General features: G+C 41.7%; 1 protein-coding gene across 1 annotated transcript in view; it reads left to right on the top strand.

Annotated features, from left to right (window-relative positions):
- Positions 1–2,297: 2,297 nt before the first annotated feature.
- LOC105463013 (transcription factor hamlet-like) overlaps positions 2,298–22,718 on the top strand; it is a 23,740-nt gene continuing 3,319 nt past the window's right edge. Inside the window, exon 1 of the mRNA XM_011710007.1 lies at positions 2,298–3,109. The gene's annotated coding sequence lies outside the window, so the exon portion shown is untranslated. The remainder of the gene's footprint in view (positions 3,110–22,718) is intronic.

The following is a 22,718-nucleotide window of genomic DNA, read 5'->3' as shown; positions in this document are numbered from 1 at the left end:
AGCATTAGTTTGAAGTAATCACAATTAATTTTTATCGATCTCTATTTTACCAAAGACTTTCAGAGTTACGACACCGATCAAAGAGATCGAGAAGAGAGAGAGAGAGAGAGAGAGAGAGAGAGAGAGAGAGAGAGTCGAAGGCATTTAAGCCAAGCAAAGTACGATAACAACGAGCTGATCCGGTCCTAGGACAACCGGATCGTCATCGTGAAGCCGGGGAGTAGCGGCGCATAGTATCGTGTGGTGGGATCACTACACAGTTCCAGAGGTGAATTAGCGTTGTCAGGAGGTGAGGAACGAGACGAGAATACTGCAAGAAACAGTTTCAATCTTTGACGGTGAGCTCACACGGGAAATGGAAACACCGGCACGCTCTCGATACAATGGCGAGAATACCGAAATCGAAATGACAGCAGATTGAGCAGGAAGTCAATGGATATTAGCGTGACGACGGAATGACTAACAATAAGTAAGACGCGTGTCCAAACCGAAGGCATATACATAACTTGGAAACTAGCGATACAATGCAGAGAGGATCTCAGGCCAATTCTGTGAGTCAGTCCTCCTTTCAGCCACAGACAGTACAATAAATTCGAAACCGATTCTATTTTAACAATATTTTACTAATGTATCATTATTCGTTAGTTGCAATATTATCTTGTGAATTAAAATCTAAATGCGATCTTTTCATATTAATCAAGTAAGTTTTGAATAAAATTAATTGATAAAAAGAATAATCAAAGCATATCAACAAAAATTGTTGATGGCAATCCATTTTTTTTTATACAATTTATAAAAAGACTCTTACTAAAGACTTAATACTAAACAAAGAAAATGTTAATTTTGGGTCTAATAAAACAGTTGCTAAAAAGGGCTAAAAATTGGCTGGAAAAATTTTTAAACATTTGTATGTATGTCTTTATATGTGTGTATTTTTTTTCTCTTATAAATCGCTCGAGTTTTGTCGAGACGAATACGCTATAAGCACGGACGGAGAAGAAAAAGAAGAGGAGGAAAGAATCAAGGAAGGAATATACTCGCAAGCGATAGAGCGGTAGGGTGTCGATACAGTTGCAAAGGTGAATTAGTTGCCTGGGAGGTTGCACCGCGAGTAACGATAGAGAAGAGATAGTGACTGTGTTCGATACTCCTCATCCCATCCCTCCCTCTCTCTCTCTCTCGTTCTCTCTCTCTTTCTCTGTCCCTCTCACTCTTTCCCACCCGTTCTCTCCCTCTCGCTTCCGCGAGAGCACGTCGGCTAGCTGGGAGGATTCCGGTGTGTCGGTGACCATCGTCGGGTGGGAGTGGTGCACCAACACCATCCACCTCCTCTCTTCGGGGTCCAGATCGGGCCGCGGATCGGGGAGTGGGAAGAACAGTCAGAAGAGTGCCGGAGGAACCGTAGCTAGGAGGAAACGTTGGCTAGAGGGAGAGACGTCCTTCGTCGAGCGAAGTAGGAAAAGGAACACGACGAGAGCCGCGATGAGGAGGAGGGAGGACGGGAGAGAAGGGAGGCAGTAGAAGGGGGGGAGGGCAGGTCGCGTGCCGGCGTGGTGCTACTCCGGAGCTGAAAGAGAGGAGAGCACTTACCTTACCGACGTCTCTCACGGTTAACACGCAGGGGAGCTCCTTCGCGTATATTCCTCCGCGTGCGTTCTCACACACACACACACACACACACATACACGGGGGGAACGGGCGCTCTAACGTGGATACACGAATACGTGTGTGTGCTCCGCACGCAAACGGCGCGATTTCTTCCCCCTCCTCCCGTCTGCGGACATCTCCTCGGTGTGTTCTCCAATCTCCCGGTGTGTGGCTCACCTACCTACCTACCTACCTACCTACCTACTTACTAACCTACCCGCAGCCTACGGATTCAGTCTCCCCGCCCAACTCGACGGTACCCACGACGGTACGTATACCTGCGTGTTTGTGTACGTCGCGCGTTGCACGTGTGCCAGTGTGCACGACGTTCGTACGCGGCATCGCCCGCTTCACACATCGGCACACGGCTTACTCACCACCGCGCCGCACCGTACGGACCACTCCGCTCTCGTCGCGTCTCACGAATCTCCTCCGAGAGCGCTCCGGCTGATATTCCGCCTCGTCCGCGGCACGAAGGAAAGAAAGAGCGAGAGAGGAAGAGGGAGAGATGGGAAGGGGGAGGGGAGGGAGATATCACACGCCTCGAGAGAGGACCTGGACAACGGAGCACGGGCACCAAACGATCGCCGGACGGTGGTGAGCAACGTGGTTGGCTCCTTCCGTCGCTCCTCCCGCGAGAGAAACCAACAGTCAGGACTCGACTGTTGTCCTGTCGACACGACACACGTGCGAACACTCACGATACACACATCCGGGCGTCGCGCCGAGATCGGCAGTGTCATCCCACGGAAATCGGTCATCCGGATCGCGGACAATCGCCCACGAGGGAACCATTTAATTAAAATACGGTCGACTGTGTCGGCTCCTTGGCATCCGATCCGGAGCACGAGGAACAGAACGAGCTCTAGTCAGGAGGAATAAGAAGGGAGACAGAGCTGTCTCTTCGAGAAAACGTCGGGAGGCTGTCTGGTGTGCGGTGTGTGATATACTCAAAAAAAAAGGGACACGCGTATCGTGGTATCGCCGGAGCGGGAACGATCGAAACCGTTATCCGAGCACGTGGTCGCGGTACCACGAGGTGCAAGAAACGAGGGGCTCCCGGTGGAATCTGGATGTACTATCGTTGAGAAACGTGTCAACGGAATGTTCGTGCGGACGTTCCGGTATCCCGTATCTTCGTAAAGGCCGCGACGTACTCGCGCACGTGGAAGGGTCCGGGAAAAGAGGGAGAGTGAATTCACGAGTGTGAGGATAGTGTGTTGTTGTAAAACAAGTGCTCCCTCTCTGCATCCATCACCCTTTCTTCCGCTATTTCTTCTCTCACGGTGTCATCTGACTCTTTCTTCCTTTTTCTTCTCCATTTCTTTCCTCTCCCTTTTGTTTCTTCATCTCGCTTGGATTGCCTTATGAGCAGAGCAAAGGTGGAAAAGTGTCGCGAAGTCAACGGAAGTGCAGGAACTGCTGTCACCCTCGGCTTCAAGGTCGTGGCATGACGTATAAGGTAACACGATTTATGATTCTATCTCTTCCCGCCGGGACATCGTGTATTATTACATCGTGGTATTTCCGAGCAGCGATTCCTGAATATTTATGAGAGTCGCGCGATCGGTATTTTCCAGAGAAGAACGAGAGCATTTGAATTTACGAATCATTTTTATTAGTATTCTAAATATGCTAATCTAATCGTATGCCAATCGCAACGGTAATTTTGATAAAAACAATTCAACATAAAATAAGATAGAAATGTTGGAGAAGCAGAAATTTTATGAAAAAATATAAGAATTGTCAAGCGTGATGATTTATGTAGTACGCAAAATCCAAAGCATTCGATCAATTTATCAAATTAATTTGATATTTATTTATTTTTTATAATTTAATATGGATTTGATTTTACAAATTGAAAACACAATCTCGTCTTTCTGCCTTCTTCTCCAGATAAATAAAATTGTAAAATAAAAGTTGTCATGGTAATTTGTAATTATTTTTAAAAGTTTTTAAGTGGAATTTTTAACGTTTATAGATTAGTAAAATTGTAAAATGAAAGTTGTCATGGTAATTTGTAATTGTTTTTAAAAGTTTATAAACGGGATTTTTAACGTTTATAGTACTTGAATACTATTATTGGAAAAAAAGCTCTTTATCGGACTGGAGACATTAACGCTATCGATCGTTTTCTCGTTGGCGCGGCGCGCCAAACGTGCGTTGAACGTCGTCGACGAAATCTCGACTCGTACTCCTGACGCCGGCGTCCCGCGCTCCCGATAATTACAGAGTTCTTGTGAAATGCAGACACGGTGTCGCGTGCGCAGCAATCTGCGAACAGGAACATTGAATAGCAATAGGCGGAGACAGAGGGGTTTTCATTTGAATGAAAACAATTGAACTCCGCGCGCGAGTGCGATCGCGGAAGAGTCGTCCGTATGTAATTCGTCGACGTATCATCCGACAAGTGTGCACACTTTGCGAAAACAAAATATGATAACGCTTAAAATTAACTAATAGACCACATGATACACAGTTTATGTATTACGTGATTTATAAATTGGACATCATATATTTTCAAATGCCTCGATATTTTTACAAAAAGTCATTAATGAATTCAATTAATGTCGCCGATGTTATACTTAAAATTTTATTTAGATACATAATTTTTTCGGACACTATCCAATATATTCTTTCGAGATTGTTTTGCCATTACCCGCAATTTCAATACATAATTAATAATCGTGAATTCGAATAATAATTGACAGAGTATTAAAATTTTTATAAAAATGTGAGTATAAGTCGCACGCGCGTATTTTCTCACACACGCGAAGCCACTGCGGATTGACACCGGGAAGATCTTACGTAACGCAATTAAAAGGGACGCGAAGTCACGCCCATAAATTCGCGCGCTCTCGTGGGTTCCGCGCGCGAAAATGCGTTGGACGTCTAATTCGTTCGAGACCAGTTCCGAAGCTTGCGCGTGCGATCTCGCGCAAGAGCGAATCGCCCACGCTCGTCCTTATATCACCGAACGGTTCGTTTTGCCGCCCAGGAAAGCAGACGTTTGCAAAAGCTATGTTCCTGCGTCATCCCTGCCGTTTCCTCGTTCATAAATTTACGTGCCTCCAGGCGGGCGCGCGCGCGCGACTGCGCCCATGCGAGGGATAGAGAACACGTGAGATTATCCGATACGCAAGGCACGAGAGATCCCGATAAATATGTTTACCGAGTATTCAAAATAACGCAAGCTATGCGTTTACATAATGTAAGTGCAAAAATGACGGACGTCGAATCACGCGACATTCGCATTAGTCAAGAAATCTCGTTTTGTTCACAAACATGTGACTGAGGTATTTAATTATTAAGTGAAAATTTGCAGTCATATTATATATATATTATTACAAATTATATTTGCTGCAAATAGGAAAAAATATATATATCACTTCTTGGTGAAAACTAAAGTCAGATTTCGCAGAGTTCGTTTAATTTGATTTCTCTCGTCAGATTATGCTCGGAGAATAAAGACGGCGCGGGTCAGAATATTCGATTAAAGTGACACGAGAGATACACCAACGATGCATTATTCATAGAGCACGGCCCGAGTACGATATAGGTATACGATAGCACACGCAATAGACGCGCTACCGAGCGTACCGGCGACGCTAACAGTTAATTGATAACAGGTAAGTCGAGTGCGGGACGCCGGGTGATTTTTGTTGCACCGCCGAGCGATGCCGATCTCGATATAGACCGACCGACGACGCCGTTAACAGTTATGTGAAACCAATGCGCGGCCCGCGAGAGCCGGCAGGCCCCGCGCTCTTGTCCCGTGGCCCATTATTTTCTTCCTCCTTATACTCTGTTGCCTCGCGCGGCTGTTCCCCGATCCATCTCTGCCTCGCTATCGGCAATTTGTTAGAATCGGCTTCGTACGTGCGCCGACGCGCCCATGACTATCCGTATGCGATAAATCGCAAATTACGACGGGCGCGAACATCGCGCATCGCACGAAAGTAATTGTAAATAATACGCGATGCGGATCTCCTCCTTTCGCCTTGGGAATAACGATAATTTGTACGACTGCGCGGGCAGCCGGAAAATTTCAAGAGGTAAATCTTACGCGAGAAACGAGTTAGATCTGCCGCGGACGTAGACCTTCCCTATCGCTGTGAAATTGATTGACGGCTACTTATATGAGATCGAATTCAGATCTACAGTTAAAAAGATCGTAACAGATTCGTATTCACAGCGTCAGCGCGTTGTACTTAAAATCGATCCTACACAACCACCGTTAAATCTCGTTCGGGTTCACTAATTTTACACAATTGTTATACGTATTATTTTACTTTGTAAAAAAGCGGGTCCAAAGATGTGATTAGACGTCGAACAGAGCCAGATATCGGGCTCAGATACGGAGTTTCGGTTTAGTACGGAGCCATACGACTCCGCCTACTCTCGTTTTTCTTGTCAATCCCATCCTTGCAAAACCGAACGGAACTTGGCAGTGTCAAGCGATATTACGCGAACGGTATCGGGATCCTACCTCTTTTTTTCCCCTGCTTTTCGTTGCTCAACAATCCGGGCAAACGTATACAAGCGGTAGGCCGGTTATTTGAATACGCCGGCTATTACGAGAATGGAGAGCACGACAATCATGAGAGACTCCCAGACGTTCGAACAATGTCCTCACCTCGATCCTGGACTGGCGCAAACGGCAATAAAACGGGTCCCGAACGACATTACCGTCACCGAGTACCGGCTATTAAATGCTTCCACCGCAGTGATCCTACCGGTGTCTTCCATAATCTGTAGTGTTATCTTTATATTAAATAGTTTTCAAACATGCATCACAAAATAATATTTAATGTGTATTTTATTTAATTGTTTTTTTAATATCTATATTGCCTCAACTTATAACATTTATATAAAATAGTATATAATATTTTATTTTTATACATTGGTTTATCCTTTCCCGAATTTCGGAAAAAAAACTCAACGAAAAGTAGTATTAATAATGTTAAATGATTTTATTTTCTTTTTTATCTTTTCTTTATCTTTCAATTTTGTTCTTGAAAATACCTCTTTTTTTATTGTGCTTCAATATATATTCTATAAAGATCTCTTTCGAGGTAAGACTCTTTGAAATCCCTCCATTGTTTATAGTTCTTTACTATGAACAATTCTTCAATTTTATAAAATTATATACAAAATATTTTGTGTCTGAAAAGATTATGATATTCGATTTAATGTTTTCATTAATTTCAATCGCACGTCGCGTCGGTGAAAAAATTACGAGAGTGAGCGTAATTTTTTTTTTTTTTACGACGGATTCACTCGGTGACGCAAATGGTCTCCATCGAAGAACGAGCTTACATAAGAAGCCGTTTAAGAGGGGAAAATTGAAATAATTTCAATCGTCTTTTTGCCTGTGGCCGTAAATGTAAATTCGTGTCACGACGGGGACGGGATCTCTTCGGTAGCATAAAGCTTGATGCGTGGGCTCGCGATGCCGGAGTCTATTTATACATTCTCGCGCGCGTACAATGGACTTGCTGCCTTTAAATTAAATTCGAGCAGTACCGCAATGCCATTGTTAAATTTCATTGCCGTTTAGAAAGTTTATCTCGAGTACTACAGACAATCCACGTGGACCGAGAGGCTTCCGATTAAACGAAATTTACGATTCGCATTCGAGTGACAGCGCGACTCCGCAACGAGCAATCCGCGATAAGCTGCCTTTATACATGCCACACAGTATCTGTATTTCATTAATAACAGTTATCGCGTGTATTGACAAGTTTTAAAAATTCAACGTTATTTCACGATATGCGGCCTGCTCGCGGGAAAATACGACGAACCGGTTTATCAAGAAAATTATGTGCGCGTAATCCATTAAAAGAATATCACATTACGCCGAAATCCCCATGAGAGATTTAGTACGACTGCGTAACGGTTCTTAAAACGCTCTTGAAGATACTCAGAATAGATCTCCTCTGAGAGTCCTTCGTCTTTATCAACGTGGATTCCGCGAATTACGAATTATCGCTCGCGACAGAAATGAAAATTTACAAACTGTTTCGGCGTGCGAAGATACGCAAAAACACTCGGGGAATCCCGTGTTGCGGGCGCGCGCGTTGCATCTCGCCGAAAGATCGTTCGGTGGCGGACGAACACACGAAGCTGACGCTTTTACGACCGGGCTGCAATCACTGAACATTACTGCGAACGTGTGATTTTTTTTTACTGCGGCCTTGATTTATGTCTCGCGTCGAAAGGGCGAGGTGCAGGAGTTTAAGCAAACTGCATATTAATTAGCCATTCTCGCCGGAAAAAAAACACGAAAATTATAGACCGCGCGGAATCGTGTCGGCGAGTCTTCTTAACTCAGAAAAGCGCAAACGAAACGCCCGTCTTTATTATGCATTCCTGAACTCCTCGTCGAATTTTACGCGAGGTGTGTACATTGTAACAGTACCCACAAAAAGCGCATTGTCCGTCATTTAATTGTAGTGAACGCGGCACGGCGTTAGCCTTGTGACATGGTGAAACTGCATCGACTGCATCTTCGAGTGGACAATGCCGGTGACCTTGCCGGCGTGGAAAGATAATTGTAGAGCCTCGGGATGGAAGTCTTAAATTTGAGGCCACAGCCTACATTCGTGATGTAAGAAACGACGATAACATCGAGCGGTGCGTAAAGTGGCAAACGGAGAGATGTAAAAAAAAGGGCCGGACAGTACCTATACGTGTTTTGTTATTCAACGGCGTACCTGCATGTATGTGCGCGCCGCCACTTATCCCATACACGGTGACCCTCTTTATTTCACATCTCGCGATTCACCGCGGCCTCCTCGCCCTGCCACCTCGCTTGATCCAATATCTCGAATGTATCGTACAACTAAATAAACATTTTGCGGTACCATCGAATGTGATATCTAATTCAGTCTTACGCGATTAAATTGCGCGGAAATACAATTTGTGCGAAAATTAATATTGGAATTAATTAAATTAATTCAATTTAATTTAATGATTCGGTTACAGTTTACGCTATGTTTGCTGTCCATGGCTGAATTTCATAAAAGCCAATAAATTATCAGTAATTATGCTGCAATAATCGAGCAATAATTCGACCGACGTATACAAGATACTAGTTTCATTTTGGATTACCAATCGAAAAATATTTACATATTGTAATAAATTTTTTAACAAAAGACTGATACACAAAATTTAATAATATGAATTTAATAATATGAAGCAAAAAAATTCAAGTATAAATTCAAACCAGAAATAACCGTAAATATAAAAATAAAAGATGAAATGATATACAATTATAGACGAAATTATCAAAAAAAATATTATACAATTAAACAAAAGAGTTATATATAAATTTTTGCAGAAAATTAAAAATGAGAGTGGATTAGCATCGAAACTGAAAATTTGATCGTGCCATGATGAGGAGAGTCGATCGTGTGTGCATCAGGTACGCATGTTTCTGATTTGCTTAATCAGCCCTTCATCATCGCGCTGAAGGCTGCGCACACTTGTTACATCTTGCCCGTCATTGCGGAACGAGCCGCCTTCTGCCTTCGCATTGTTACATGCGAATATAATCATGAATTGAAATCAAAACCGGCATCTTAAGGCGGTCGGTCATCTGACAAATTGAAGAGGGTATATCGTCGTGCGCGCTACAATTTCGGTTGCTTGCTCATTAGTGATCTTTTCACAATCATTATCTCGAACACGAGCGCGATAAACTTTAAATATAAATCTGAAGGTGCACAAAAGAAAATTTGTAATCATCTCTTATCGCAAAATGTATCTGTTTGCCACCTCGAGATATTGTAACTCATTTCGCTTGCATGCCTATCTATCAACGGAACGTATAGGAATGTAGTGGACGTTGCGATATCGTCGATTCGTCGGGCTGAAAACGAAAATGTTCTCACGATCGATGCGGTCTATTAACGATCTACCTGCTCATTAAAAGCGCAGAAAATCTACGTGAACCGTCACGGCACCCTTCAGAGAGGCTCGTATTATCCCACGCATCCTTTCACCGATTTTCGTTTCGTGCATTATTAGGTGGCGACCTTCGAGTACCATTTCGTTCCAAGGTTGCAGGAGCACCAGCAATTTAGGCATTAGATTAGAACGTGTCTAGGCGTGTCATGACGTTTTACAGAAGCTACAACGAAGACTTTCGGCAAATTCTACGAAAAATCGTGCTCGATTGCATGAATATAATAACTTGTAAATACGTTTGGCGTTTACGCATAAAGAACACTAAAGATATTTATTTTTAGATTTTGCAACGAAATTTTATACAGCATCTTTCTATACTTACGATTGGCGATTGTTTTATGATTAAAAAAAATCAGAGATTCGCGTGTGTAAAGTTAGCACCCCAACAAAAAAATTCTATAGTTCGATTAGAGTTAGTTTCCGTTTTATTTTGAAGAGACGAAGAGTTCTCTATAGTTTATAATAAGCCGCTCAGAATTATTTGATCATTTTGATAAAAAGCTAGCGCTCCATTATTTAAATTAAAAATTGTTATCAAGCAGAACACTTGTTTTAAATTATAGGGAACTCTTTGTCTCTTCAAATTGAAACGGAAACTCTAATCGAAACTATGGAATTTTAATGTTGGGATGCTAACTTCACACACGCCATAGATTCAAATACATGCGAATGTAAATGAAAATCAAGTATTTATTCAACATTAATTTTAACATACTCTGAGCATCTAATTCGGACTCTTGTATACGATGTAGAAATTAATTACCTATTAAACATAAATTCAAACGTATAAAAACAAACATTTTTTGCTGAACGAGTTTTACTATAGCTAATTTTTAAATAATTTTATTAATCTCAGTTACTAACATTTTACTATCACACGTTAAGACTTTAATTATAATTAAAAACAATTGTGTTATTATTCATTATTGTTAAAATTTTTATACTCTTGCCAATTTTTTTCGACGTTTTTTACATTTTTTATCAAAAATTATTGTTTTTCATAAACATAAAAGAGAAACTTCTAATAATTTTTGCGAAAAATTAGACATTCGATGTAAGATGTATAAAAATGCTTTATAAGTCTCCTTGAAATCTTATGTATTTTCTACTCGCAAATGCATCGCGAGGAAAGAAATGTGACGATAACTAAGAGGTCGCCGAAGCGCGGAAAGAAATGGGCCACGGGGCTGACAATGCCCGACAGTGTAAGGCCCTCGCGTTCTCGTGAGAGAGAAGGAGAGAAAAAGAGGAGGAAAAAGACGGAGAGACTGGTGTTGACTAACAAACGATGATTTCGTCGTACTGCGTGAATATTTCATGAGGAAACGGTCGGAGATGCCGCGTAGAAGTTGGGCGGTACGGCCCGAGACGAGATCGGCGGATCGGCAGACGATCGAGCGTCGGAGAGGAGACGATGATAGATGCGTTACGACGTAGGGGACGACGAGGGGGAACACGGGACGATCGCGGAAGAGGACGGAATGCAGATCAGAGAAGGAGGTGGAAGTGGAAGGGAGGTTAAAGAAAGGGAATCAGGCCAACGGCTGGGCAATAACCGGCCCCGGAGGAAAATTCATGAAAATCTATTCCTGATTTCGTGGCCGATCGCTGTATATATTTATGGGCAATATGGACGAGCCCGTGTAATCCTGTTGACGATTTCGAGGCGATCGAGGTGATTCCCCCGGCTTTCCTCGTACGCCCGGCAAAAAGAGTCGCGCACCCCGATCACCGATGTCGCTCGTTCCGGCGTGTGATGATGCGACTTCACGATTTGAAAATGCAATAATTACCCGAAAAATGTCTAATTACAAATCGAGAATACTTCATTGTTTAGTTTCGGAAACAAATATCGCATACGTAAAATAAAGTTATAAATGTGTATATTTTATACATATTCGGATTTAATAAATATTAACGCAATTTTTAGTCTGTTTAAATGAAAATATAATTCTAGATATGTTCGCATATGAACGTATACTTGATGTAATTGAAGTCAACATGATTTGTCAACATTTCTTATTTTATTGATTTATTAATTTAATAATATAACGTATGTTATAATATCAAAAATTAGTACAATTTTGATGAAGCTCGAATGATTCTAAAATAGTATCTCTTCGAACTGAGGGAACGTATTAATAAGCATAAATCGTCGAAGGAGTTTATGTTAATTGAGAAAATCTTTTCTCATTAGTAATCATTATGGAAAGTGGCCGACAAGATCGAAGCGCAACATTAAATTAAATGTTTAATTACACGGCCGCTTCCTGATTCGCATTTGTTCGATACGGAAACTAATAACGTGCTAATCGATTAATTAGGGAGGCACTTTCTAGAGCGTCCAATTAAATTGCGCACAGTCCATTCGGTCTTCATGTGCCATCACTCACGGGCGTTCCCCGTTTATTTTCTACTGTCGCGCTTCTCGTTTTCTCATTCGCGGTCGATTTCACTCCTTTTAAATCACAATCGCTCGTTAAAGATGGAACTTTATTTTCTCAATTGCGAATCGGCTCGATCGTTCGTGAAACGGTTAAAATAAAATTCGAGTCTTGCGCAAGCTAATATCACGTTATCGTAATAATAGTATAACACTTCAGTATAACACTTCATCAGGCGAATTATATATGTTACCGATAATTATTATCATCTTTTGGATATATTCACGTTAACATAAGAAGGCCAATATTATTAATTTCATATGTTAAAACAATTTTTTAATTGCTATATCTTTTCATACTCATTATACAGTACATTGAAAGCTTCTGAGCAAGTTATTTTTGGAGTCTCCAATTACATGAACTTGATATAAATATTAGCAATTTGAACCCAACATTGTTTTTTTAATTAAAGATTTATATTATACTAGAATAAACCTGACGAAGAATAATCTTCAATGTACCAAAATTTATTTAATTTTATGAATTATAACTGTTAAAATTATTTAAATAAACGTTTCTATCATATTTTAAAAGAAAAAGAGAGAAATCTTATGAAGTAATCTAGCTGGATATCAAACCTTAAAGATCTAATAAAACTGAGTCAAATTTTATAATTTAGTAAATTCCTAAGGGTATTGTTTTGATAATGGAAACCCGATTCCACTGCAACTGTTAATAGCCGCCAATCGGCGAATGCTCGGCGAGAGTAGTCGCGGGGCAAAACGGTGAGCGACTTCGTATACTCGCCGCGTTCGCTTTCCATCGGCCGCACTAACGGCCAGTTTCGCAAACTCGGATATCCGCCAGCGGGTAGAAACCATTTTCAGCGCGGCTAACAGAACTGAGAAAATTGTTGTGCCTGATGATGATCGTGTTTAATGGCGGAACCAATTGTTTGATATCTCTGTTACGCCAGAACCCTTCATCGTCATCCTCTCCTCCCCCCTCTCCCCCCCCTTCTCGCGACCGTTCTTCCTCTTCACCCTAATCCGCGATTTCCTGACGAAAGGCCAAACGCGGTGGAAAGACGCCGCCGCGGAATTCACGAGAAAGGCTCGGGTACTATTCGCCGATGAATCTTGATGTTGCACGTGGTTCTTATATGTTGCCGCAGATTGTACTAATACTTTCACAGTTGATTTTTATTGTACCGAGCTTTTTTATCAAATGTGAAACTATGTAATATGCAAAATTAGAGAAATATTTATTGTGTTTGTATTGTATATTTGAACGTCTATTTTCTTTCTACTATAAAGCTACTATAAGAATTGTACCAATACGACCGATAAAATTATAATACATTAATTTATACTTAAAAATATATTTTGACTGCATTTAATGTAATTGTGTATAGATAACATAATAACTGTTTAAAATTTTTCGTTCTTTATTCTTATTTCACAACTTGTGAAGTCAGTTACATAGTACTGTTACTATTTGCCGCAAAATATTGCCCGAAGTTATTATAAATAATAAAAAACTATTAATGAATATTATTGGAGAAGATACGTTAAAAGAGTGTAGCTTTCAATTTTCGAGTCCTATAAATTCCATCCGTCAATTGCCAGATCGAGAAGTGAAACCTCAATAAAATCAAAACGATATGCGAAACGAGAGTAACAATTAATTAAACGAGAGCAAAAGCGAGGCGCGTGCTTGAGTTTATTGAAATCTCCAGGAGGCAGTTGAAAATGGCAATACGATACACGGAGTTATTTCTTTCGTTCGCCATCATAAATATTTCTCTTCATTTGCAATATACAAACACACTCGTTAAATTTTACTCTCAAAACCGGTCTAGGTAAAAAGAAACAAATTAATCTCTTTGAAATCTACGGGCATGTAAAAATCTTCTAAAGATTCGTGGTATTGAAAGAATGATTAGCATATAATGATCATCCTTTTTACATAATCGGCCGCACTTATGAGTTACGCGGAATTCGACGGGGGTTTGTCCGTTTTACGGTGAGAGCGCGGGGCCGGGATTCCAGCGGCTCGCTTTACACTTCGGGTTTCATAAGGAAACGTTCGGAGCGAGTCGCTATTTAACTAAATCACAGTGTGCTCGCATAGAGAAAACTATCGAATAGCAACGCCGCGCGCCGCGCCAAGGTATGTCCGCGGCTCCGCGTGTGGCGGTGTGAGCGATCTAAAGTACCGCGGATATACGCTGTAAAAAGGAAATCCCCGGTGAAGAGTCGCTCTCCGCGCGCGCGCGCGCGCGATCGCGCTATCGCAATCCCCGCATTAAAATCGTTGGCAAATCCGAAATGCCGATCGATTTTCTTCCCCCCCTCCCCCTCCCTTCGCAAAGTGCGAACCCCGCCGGCGATTTGTCGGGTTCGCCGGGCCGGAAAAGCAGGTAAAAAAAAACCACGGAGGTGGAAGTTAGTTTCGCTTGGGCAGATCCTTGAACACCGTCTCGTTGCTCAATGCCGAAACAACCGATCTCGGTGTAACAGTGACGGAATTGTATACCGATTACGCAACGGCCTCTCGACGGTTTTTGCAGGGTGGATAATAAATTGCTTCTCGCCAGCCGCTTTCGATGCCCCCTCGCAATTCTTCGCGAACGCGAGCGTCTTAGCGCGCGTTTCTCAAAAATAGCGAGTAAGGATGAAGTATTTGTAACGATCTTATTGACAGAATCAACAATAATCGATTGATTTTTTTTAAACGATTTTTGAGCCTATTAGAGTCACCGACTGCAAAGAGGTAGCTATTCGAGTGAACTTTAATTCCTCCGTCTTAGCTCGAAAAAGGCGAGAGAGATAGTCTTATTAGCCCGCGATAAGACCGTTGATGCGCCTCGCGAGCGGCGCTTCCGAGTAAACGAGACGACAGATCCCGGAGAAGATTAATGATCGCGCGATCGGTTGCGAAGTCTTCTCCGCGAGACGTGATGAATCGTGAAATTCGAAATGTTTTTCTACAAGTCACATCAATAATATCACCTTATTGCTTAGCCGCCACTTGACTCCTCAATTAAGGAAGATTGTTTTCGCTTGTTAATCGATTTGGAAAGGCAAATTTTAATCTCCCATTGAAATAATGTCGGAAGTAAAGAGTGAGATGGGAAGGGTGGGGGGGGGGAGGGAGGGAAAGACACTCGCGGGGTTGTATGGAAATGTTTGGAGAGTACCGTGAAATGCCTCACGTAAAAGTAGGCACAGTTCACTTCCAAACAAATCCGTGTCCGCGAGCCTGCCGGTTTCCACTTCCAAGAAGCTGCCGCGCGATTAGAACCGATTTACACGGATTGACTGCGATCGTCTCGCGCTGTCTTTCAACTGTCGGTTTACGCGTAACATCGCTGGCGAATTAAAGAGCCATTAATTTACGTTCATAGAAAAAAAAAGAAAGAATCCCCGGCCCCGACACGGCGCGTACATAATTCATTCTAATACGACGGACACATCTACAAATCCCAGCCGAGACAGAGACACGTAAAAAAGATACAGGATTTTAACTGCCTATTAAGTCTCTCTATTGACCGTAGCGGGGAATGCTCGAGGATATATGTGCAGTTGTAAATTATCAATCACCAGCGAATTAATGTGTTTGTCAGCGCAACAAAGGTGCACTTATATTTTATTAATTATTGGCTCAATTTCTAGCCGTACATTGAGGGAAGAAAATTATCATATTAAAAATATATTTACATATTTTATGACAACGACAGAACTATAGAAATATATTCAACTTGTTGAGTGCATAGATCTTTAGATCTTCAGTGTTCATAAAATAGAATCATAAATCTGCAAATTGATGAATACTGTGCTTTATTCATTGCACATTTTCGGACAAGCAACCATATCCAAACTAAAAAAAAACATTTCATATAACACGCGTTTATTATACAAATCGTACAGAGGAATATCTCTTTTTGACGAAATGTATATACTTATGTATATCCTTTTTGTATCCAAGTGATCCACGAGAGAAGCGTTTATCATGCGGAAGATCGATTGCGTGCAAAAAATCTCAATCTGCGGCGATGCGGGATCCTCCGAGAGAAACGAATCGTCGCCGAAGGAGGAGTGTATTTATGGGCGGATATAAACGATATTATACGATACCGGACGACAATGCTGACGTTTGCACGCGTTATTGGCAAGGCTGCCGACTGCGATAATGTCTGTAAAGGAACGAGTATCAGAGGGAGGAAAAGGGGGAGAAGGAAATGCGCGTGGGCGCCGCACATGTCGGCTCCCGGCGTACAAGCCGAGACACATTCAGCCTTTTACGTCGCGGAATCATAAATAATAATCCTCGGATTATCGGCGGATGCACACGCGCGCGCACGCGCGCGCATGTATGTACCTCCCGACGTAATGTTGTCGGCGAATTAATTCTCGCGGCGCGGCACGGCGCTGGGCCGCGCTGCGCCGCGCTGCGCCTCCATAGCGCGCGAGATCCATGAATAATGAACGACCGCCGACGATCGCCAGCCGAACCGAGAAAGCGACCACTTTAAAAGTTTTAAACGCTATATACGCACCGACTTCGATGCGTGACGTCTTTGAAAGCACACCGCGAGACCTTTCACCGTGCGCGGTTCCCCCTTCGCGGATTATTTATCACCTGTTACTCGATCGTTACTTGGACGCGCGTTAATTGGACCGCGGACCCAAAACCGTGACGGAAGCGGTGGCCTTCCCTTCGAGAGTAATGATTTAGAATATTTAAATTGAATCTCTGTGTGAAAACTGATACATTCTGGAAAGTCATCTCTGTAGTCTTTTACAATTATATATTTTTTCTATATACATATTTCTGAAAAGTCCAGAGCATTGTTTCTCATGTTTAGAACATAAAAAAAATCTTTAAATATTGAGAATTTATTAAACATTTCAGTCAATTTTCGGAACTCTTCATATTGCAAATATATTATAATAGATTTATCATGTACGGCACAAATTTTCTAAGAATTAAAAATGACTCTCTCTCTCTCTCTCTCTCGCAATTATTCATCGGGAGGTCAATCTCAATTTGTTGATTTTAACAACGATAAGATGGTCCGCGATCCGCATGCATATCTCCTTTGTATCCTTTGTTTACATCCTTTCACCGCGAGACGCCGAACGGCGGCGCGTCGCGCGCGCGTTCCGATGAATCATAGCGGCTAATGAGCCCGATAAACTTCGTAGTAGTAAACGATTTTTCTTTACGACGAAGAAGACGTTCTGCGCGTTACGTGATCGCGCCACGTCATATCGCCGGTCTTTATAAATATTGCCCAGAGGGGCAACGCACGTCGCCACTAACACGATAATGATGAGATAGACGCGGGACGGAGCGCGGGGAGGAAACTATTTGCTTGTACCTCGCTCTCTTTCAGCGTAATGAATACATTTCTTTGGAGTCGAGCGGTCAGTTTTTCCCATTACGCGCGTCGTTACACGCTGTATTTCCCAAGCTTATATAGAGCCGATACGCATTTCCAGTAATATAGTAATAAGGTAATTGGACAAGAATCTCTCAGTAATATGAGCGCCAGCAGCGAGTGCGAAAGAACACGTTTGCACCCTTCTGTTTCTTCTCATAAGAAGAGAAACACGCGGTTAAAAGTGTACTACTTCTGGAGAGAGTTTTATGAAATAAGCTATATTAATTGATATTAAACACAAACCAAAAGAATTATAATATTTTGATTTTATATATTATGACACGAAAATATTTTTATTTTAATTCAACTGTTCGCAATTCAAAATATTTTTGACAATATCATATATTGAATATTCATTTATGTCAGTGTTATCTCGTATAACAGACATGAAATTTCTTTAGAAACTTTATAAAAACTCGAAGAAAAACTCTATTAATTTAATTAATTATATAGAAGTATTTTAATTTAAAATATTTAACAAAATATTACATCTTCTATAATATTTTAAAAGATTTAAATAAATAAAGATATAATCAGAAGAGAATTCTTGATGCTTTTAAAAAAGTTTGTGCCGATATTTATATACCACTTTCTATGGAAATCTCCGCCCATTCGCGTTCGTTTGCAAGGACACTATTAAAATAATTATATGTCTTCTTCGGGGGGGAGGGGGCAGAGGAATCACAAGAATATTCAATTGCGCTCAAGACCATCGAAATTTCATGACTGTCGCACACGGCGAGCAATATTTTCGCGTCGTACAATGTATCAATTTGGCGACGTATGGCGCACTTTATCTCCGACAAGGCTGTGCTTAAAGCGGCGCACGTCGTAATTAAACACCAGCACTTCTTGGCCGGCTTATCGGTAGGAGCGATCGCGTACCCCGTACGCAGGTCCCACGCGCGACGGGCGAGGAAGGATACGCGGCCACCAGGAGATCGATACTTTTATTTTCTTTTTTTTTTTGTTTCCTTTCCTTAATCCCCCTCCATCTACGGCATCCTTAGAGCGTAAACGGAACTGACGGAAGAGACTGCAGAGAGAAATTGTGTCGGCGGGGAAAAAAACGGCTGATTGAAATCTCGCGCGCGATCCGACACAACACGGCCGAGCCACTCGTCTCGTTAGGATAACGAGTGACGAATTCGTTGAACGAACTGTAAATTTCGAAGTGAGCATGAACATACGCGCGCGTGAATATATCGCGCGCTTGTGTGAAATATGAATCTCTCTCCAAGACATCTTAAAAAGCATGAAAGACATGGTTACATTCATAAGGTATAAAGCGAAAACTTATTTATTACTCTGAGCGATGCTACCTGAGTTTGAATATAACGCACAAATATTATTTAAAGTTCCTGCAAATTATAAATAATGCAATGACACCGTGACCGAAGCGGAAATTGCGTTTGTAAAAAGAAGGAAAAGTAGCGACAAATTGGAAATTAAGATATCACACAATACTTCAGTAATCTAAGGATATTAGTGGGAAGTGGTTCAATGAAGACTTTTCGCTACCGCGAAGTGCATTAAGATCCGCCTATTATGCACGCGAAGAAAATTGGCGCTTCCTTCTTTTGGTCCCGCTCGGCACTCTTCTTTCTTTGCGATCGAAGAAAGAGGAATTACGTCACGCGAGAAAAAACGGCCGATTAAAATCGTTTTCGTGCTCGACAAGCGACCAGGGACGTGTCTCGTTTGGTTAACAAGTGGTGGATAAATATATGCGTTACATGAGCGGCGTTTATGGCGTTACACATGCGGGAATTAATTAAAGTGAAAATAATCGTCGCCTGCGATTCGCGAAGGGACGTCCGTATGTTGGTGCTGTGGAACTTAATTATAGTAAATTGATAAAAATAATAGGTTTGCTTGTATATATATCACAATAAAAGCTTGTACATATATCACAATAAAGTGCATGCTAAAGTTGTGTTGCATAGCGGCCATAGATTCCATGCATATATAATTAGTAAAAATTAAAGGAATTGAAATATTTACAGACGAAATTTTTAGCATCCATATAATTTTCTCATTCAAATTATTTATATCCTTAGTTAAAATCTTTAGTTAAAAAATTATTTTGACAGATGGAAGAACTCTCGTATTGTTTATAATAAAGTAGGCGTATCGAGACGTATTCAATAGAAAATCGCGCAATACCAAGACGCATGCGGCCCTGGAGGAGCACTTATCGCACACGTAGGTGAATGTCGGCAGAGAAATCATACCGGCAAGGACGACGTAGCGAGAGAAAGAGCAGGACAGGGTGAGCGGGAAAGAGATACAAACCACGCCCGGGCTCATCCCGACTTTCTAGAAACCGAAAACTGGATCGTGGCTGCCAACATCTCGGGAGATCTCGAGAAACGTCAGTCCCGGTTGATTCACGTAACAGACGTCAGTCCTCGCCGACCACGCTCCTCTTTCTTTCGCTCTTCTTATTTCTCCTCCCGTTCCGCGTAACCGGCTACCATTTCCCGTGGACATTACTCACTCTCGGCCGCTCGGAGAAACTCCGCTTGGCGTAGAAAAAAATCCGAGATTTTTAAAACGAATTCAATCAAGATGATCTCGGGGAGAGCTCTGAATTAGAATCAACAATGTATCTGCTAATAAATTATTTTTTAATTATTTCATTGCACATTATTTTTCAAGCAAAAGCCAAATTTAACTTTTTTAAATCTTCGATCTTTATATCGAGCATCTAAATAAAATTTTTTAAAATAAAAATAATTTACAAGTTCCGAATTTTTGAATTACTAATGTACCAATTATAGAGAAAATTATGGCAATGTGCCTGAAAGCAATGTCGACTTGGCACCTTCCTTGAAAAGGCGTTGCTGAAAAGTTTGAAGCAAACAACCCAAGATCCAATGTCCGGATCTCGCCACAGGTTTTCAATTCCTCAAATTCGACAGGGCGTCGCCCGAGGATGGGTCCGCGCTCGAGTCGCGCGAAAGTTTCTCCTCGCGAAGTATTATTACAGGGAACAAGGGAAAGTACATGTAAATCGAGCTTAATCGACCGCATCTCTCGCCGGACAACACACACGCTCTACTACTATCACTTTCTTGCGCGCGAAAAGGCGGCGTGCGGCGACGGCGAGCGGGGCAGCGGTAACGCAGAAAAATCAATCGCCGCGATCGGCGTACGTCGTGCCGCGCGTCGTCGCTTGACGCGTATATGCATTACTTTCGACTTCGAAACCCAGGTCGCAAGGAATCCTTCTTGACGCCCATAATTAACGCTTTTCACTATTATCGTCGGACGAGCGAGATTTTTGCGCTCGTCCGCGCCTTTTACGACGCGCGCGCGCGTCGCCGCGGCCGCTCTTTTTCCGCCTCACCCTCCCGGCCGCGCCGTCGGCACAACGAGCAGATTTCTCTTTCGCCGAAGTGGACAACCGAAGAGCGGATTAGAGTTTCTGGTTTGTAACTGGATCAGTTCATGCGCAACGGTACACAGGCGGAGCCGTCGATCGCTAAAGTATCGCGATCTCGGAGATACCGAATGTGTTTACGACTCGATGATGGAGGCCATTAAATCACTGCATTAATTGCTTACATCTGCGACACGAGAGATTTCCCAGTTCGTGTTTGCATATTAAGAGCTCATGACTAAATATGCAACTGATAAATATCTCGCTATAATGTACACTCTCTCTTCTTCTCTTTCGTTCCTTTTTCACCCTTTTCCTTCCTCTTTCCCCTTTTTCATAGTAATACAGTTGCTTTTCTTATTTAACTTGTACGGAATGATTTATAAATGATAATTGCTAAGATAAGTCTATTTCTATTCATAATGACACGTTGATTTTTTTATTCTTTTTATAACTTTATTATTTATATACTTTTAACATGAGAAAATGGACACATATGTAATATTGTAACAATTACATAATTCTTGTGTTAATTATATTATATTATTTTATATTTATAATGTTATTTTATTTTATTAAATTCTATCTCATGAGTTTACATTACATTTAATTATTATAATTTGCATTATAAATGTCTTACATTATATTTTTTACATTTTTCTGTTAGTATTGTCGGGAAAATCAATAAATTCATATAGTCACAGTGAGATATGATTACACAATGAAAGCCTCTCGCGTTTCTACGTTTAGCTCGGTAGCACGTGGCGATTGAAGATAAAATATACTCGCCTTCTCGCCATGCGCGGATAGAGACATCAATGCTCGCAAGAACGCGCGGAAAGCGCGGTGATCCCGGCATAGCTGCGTCACTTTCAGTCGACGAATCGACTTATCACGACGATCTCTCTGCAGTCCATAACAAACAAAAAACTTTTTTTTTTCTTTCTTTATAAATCATAAACTACTAAATATTCCGCGCGGAAACGTGTCGATAATTATTCCCGCTAGCAAGTAAACACAATAAAGTGATAAAACCAGACAGAAGAAAAAAGTGATCACAGGTTGAATTACTTCTATCGTATTTACATTTTAAATGTAATTCTGTATTTTAGCAGTGCATTATACCGTAACATCAATATATTTAATCATTGTGCATTTAAAATCACATTCTGTATTTCTTTTTTCTATTTGTCTATGTATTTATCGTGGTGTTTCTTTTTTTGTAAACTTATCTCATGTTTCACTTGTTCTCCAAGACGTGAACAAACTGATAGCATGTTTATATTTAATCGACAAGTTGTGTAAACAAACGAGTATCTCTTTCGGATTGTTACCGATATCGTTACTTCATTACATCGCGGAAGAACACGGTTCATTCGCTGACGAGCGGAGCAGAAAAAATCCGAGCAAAATTAACTGCGCGTATGATCGCGATCCATTAATAAAATTCTGTCAATTAGCGGGCGCTACGGAGTCCGAAGCACGTGCCAGAGTGAAACGGTAAAGCATTTAGAAGCGAGGCATAAAATGAGAGAGAGAGAGAGAGAGAGAGAGAGGCTCGACTTGCAAACTTGCTCAACTTTATCCTCGCGCCCGCGTGTCAAACTATCGAGAGTACTCGCGAAACTCTCGCGAGCGAAGCGAAGTGCATTTTCTCCCCGAGTGTGCATCTCACGGGCGCTGGGCGTGCGTATAACGTTTTACGGAGATTGAAACCCACGCGGTCTCGCACGTTGCGGCGATTGCAATCGACTCGTCGCAGCAGTTTTCACCGTCGTGATTTACCGTAAAGATCACTTTTGCCTGTCGGTGATTTCGAATGAAAATTAGTTGAAATTAATTCTAGAAATAAATGAGGAGCGTCATCTTATATGCGCCTCGT

The sequence above is a fragment of the Wasmannia auropunctata genome, unplaced genomic scaffold (assembly GCF_000956235.1).
Source record: "Wasmannia auropunctata unplaced genomic scaffold, wasmannia.A_1.0 LD336092.1, whole genome shotgun sequence".
Lineage (NCBI taxonomy): Eukaryota > Metazoa > Arthropoda > Insecta > Hymenoptera > Formicidae > Wasmannia > Wasmannia auropunctata.
This window is presented reverse-complemented; position numbering and strand designations above follow the sequence as displayed.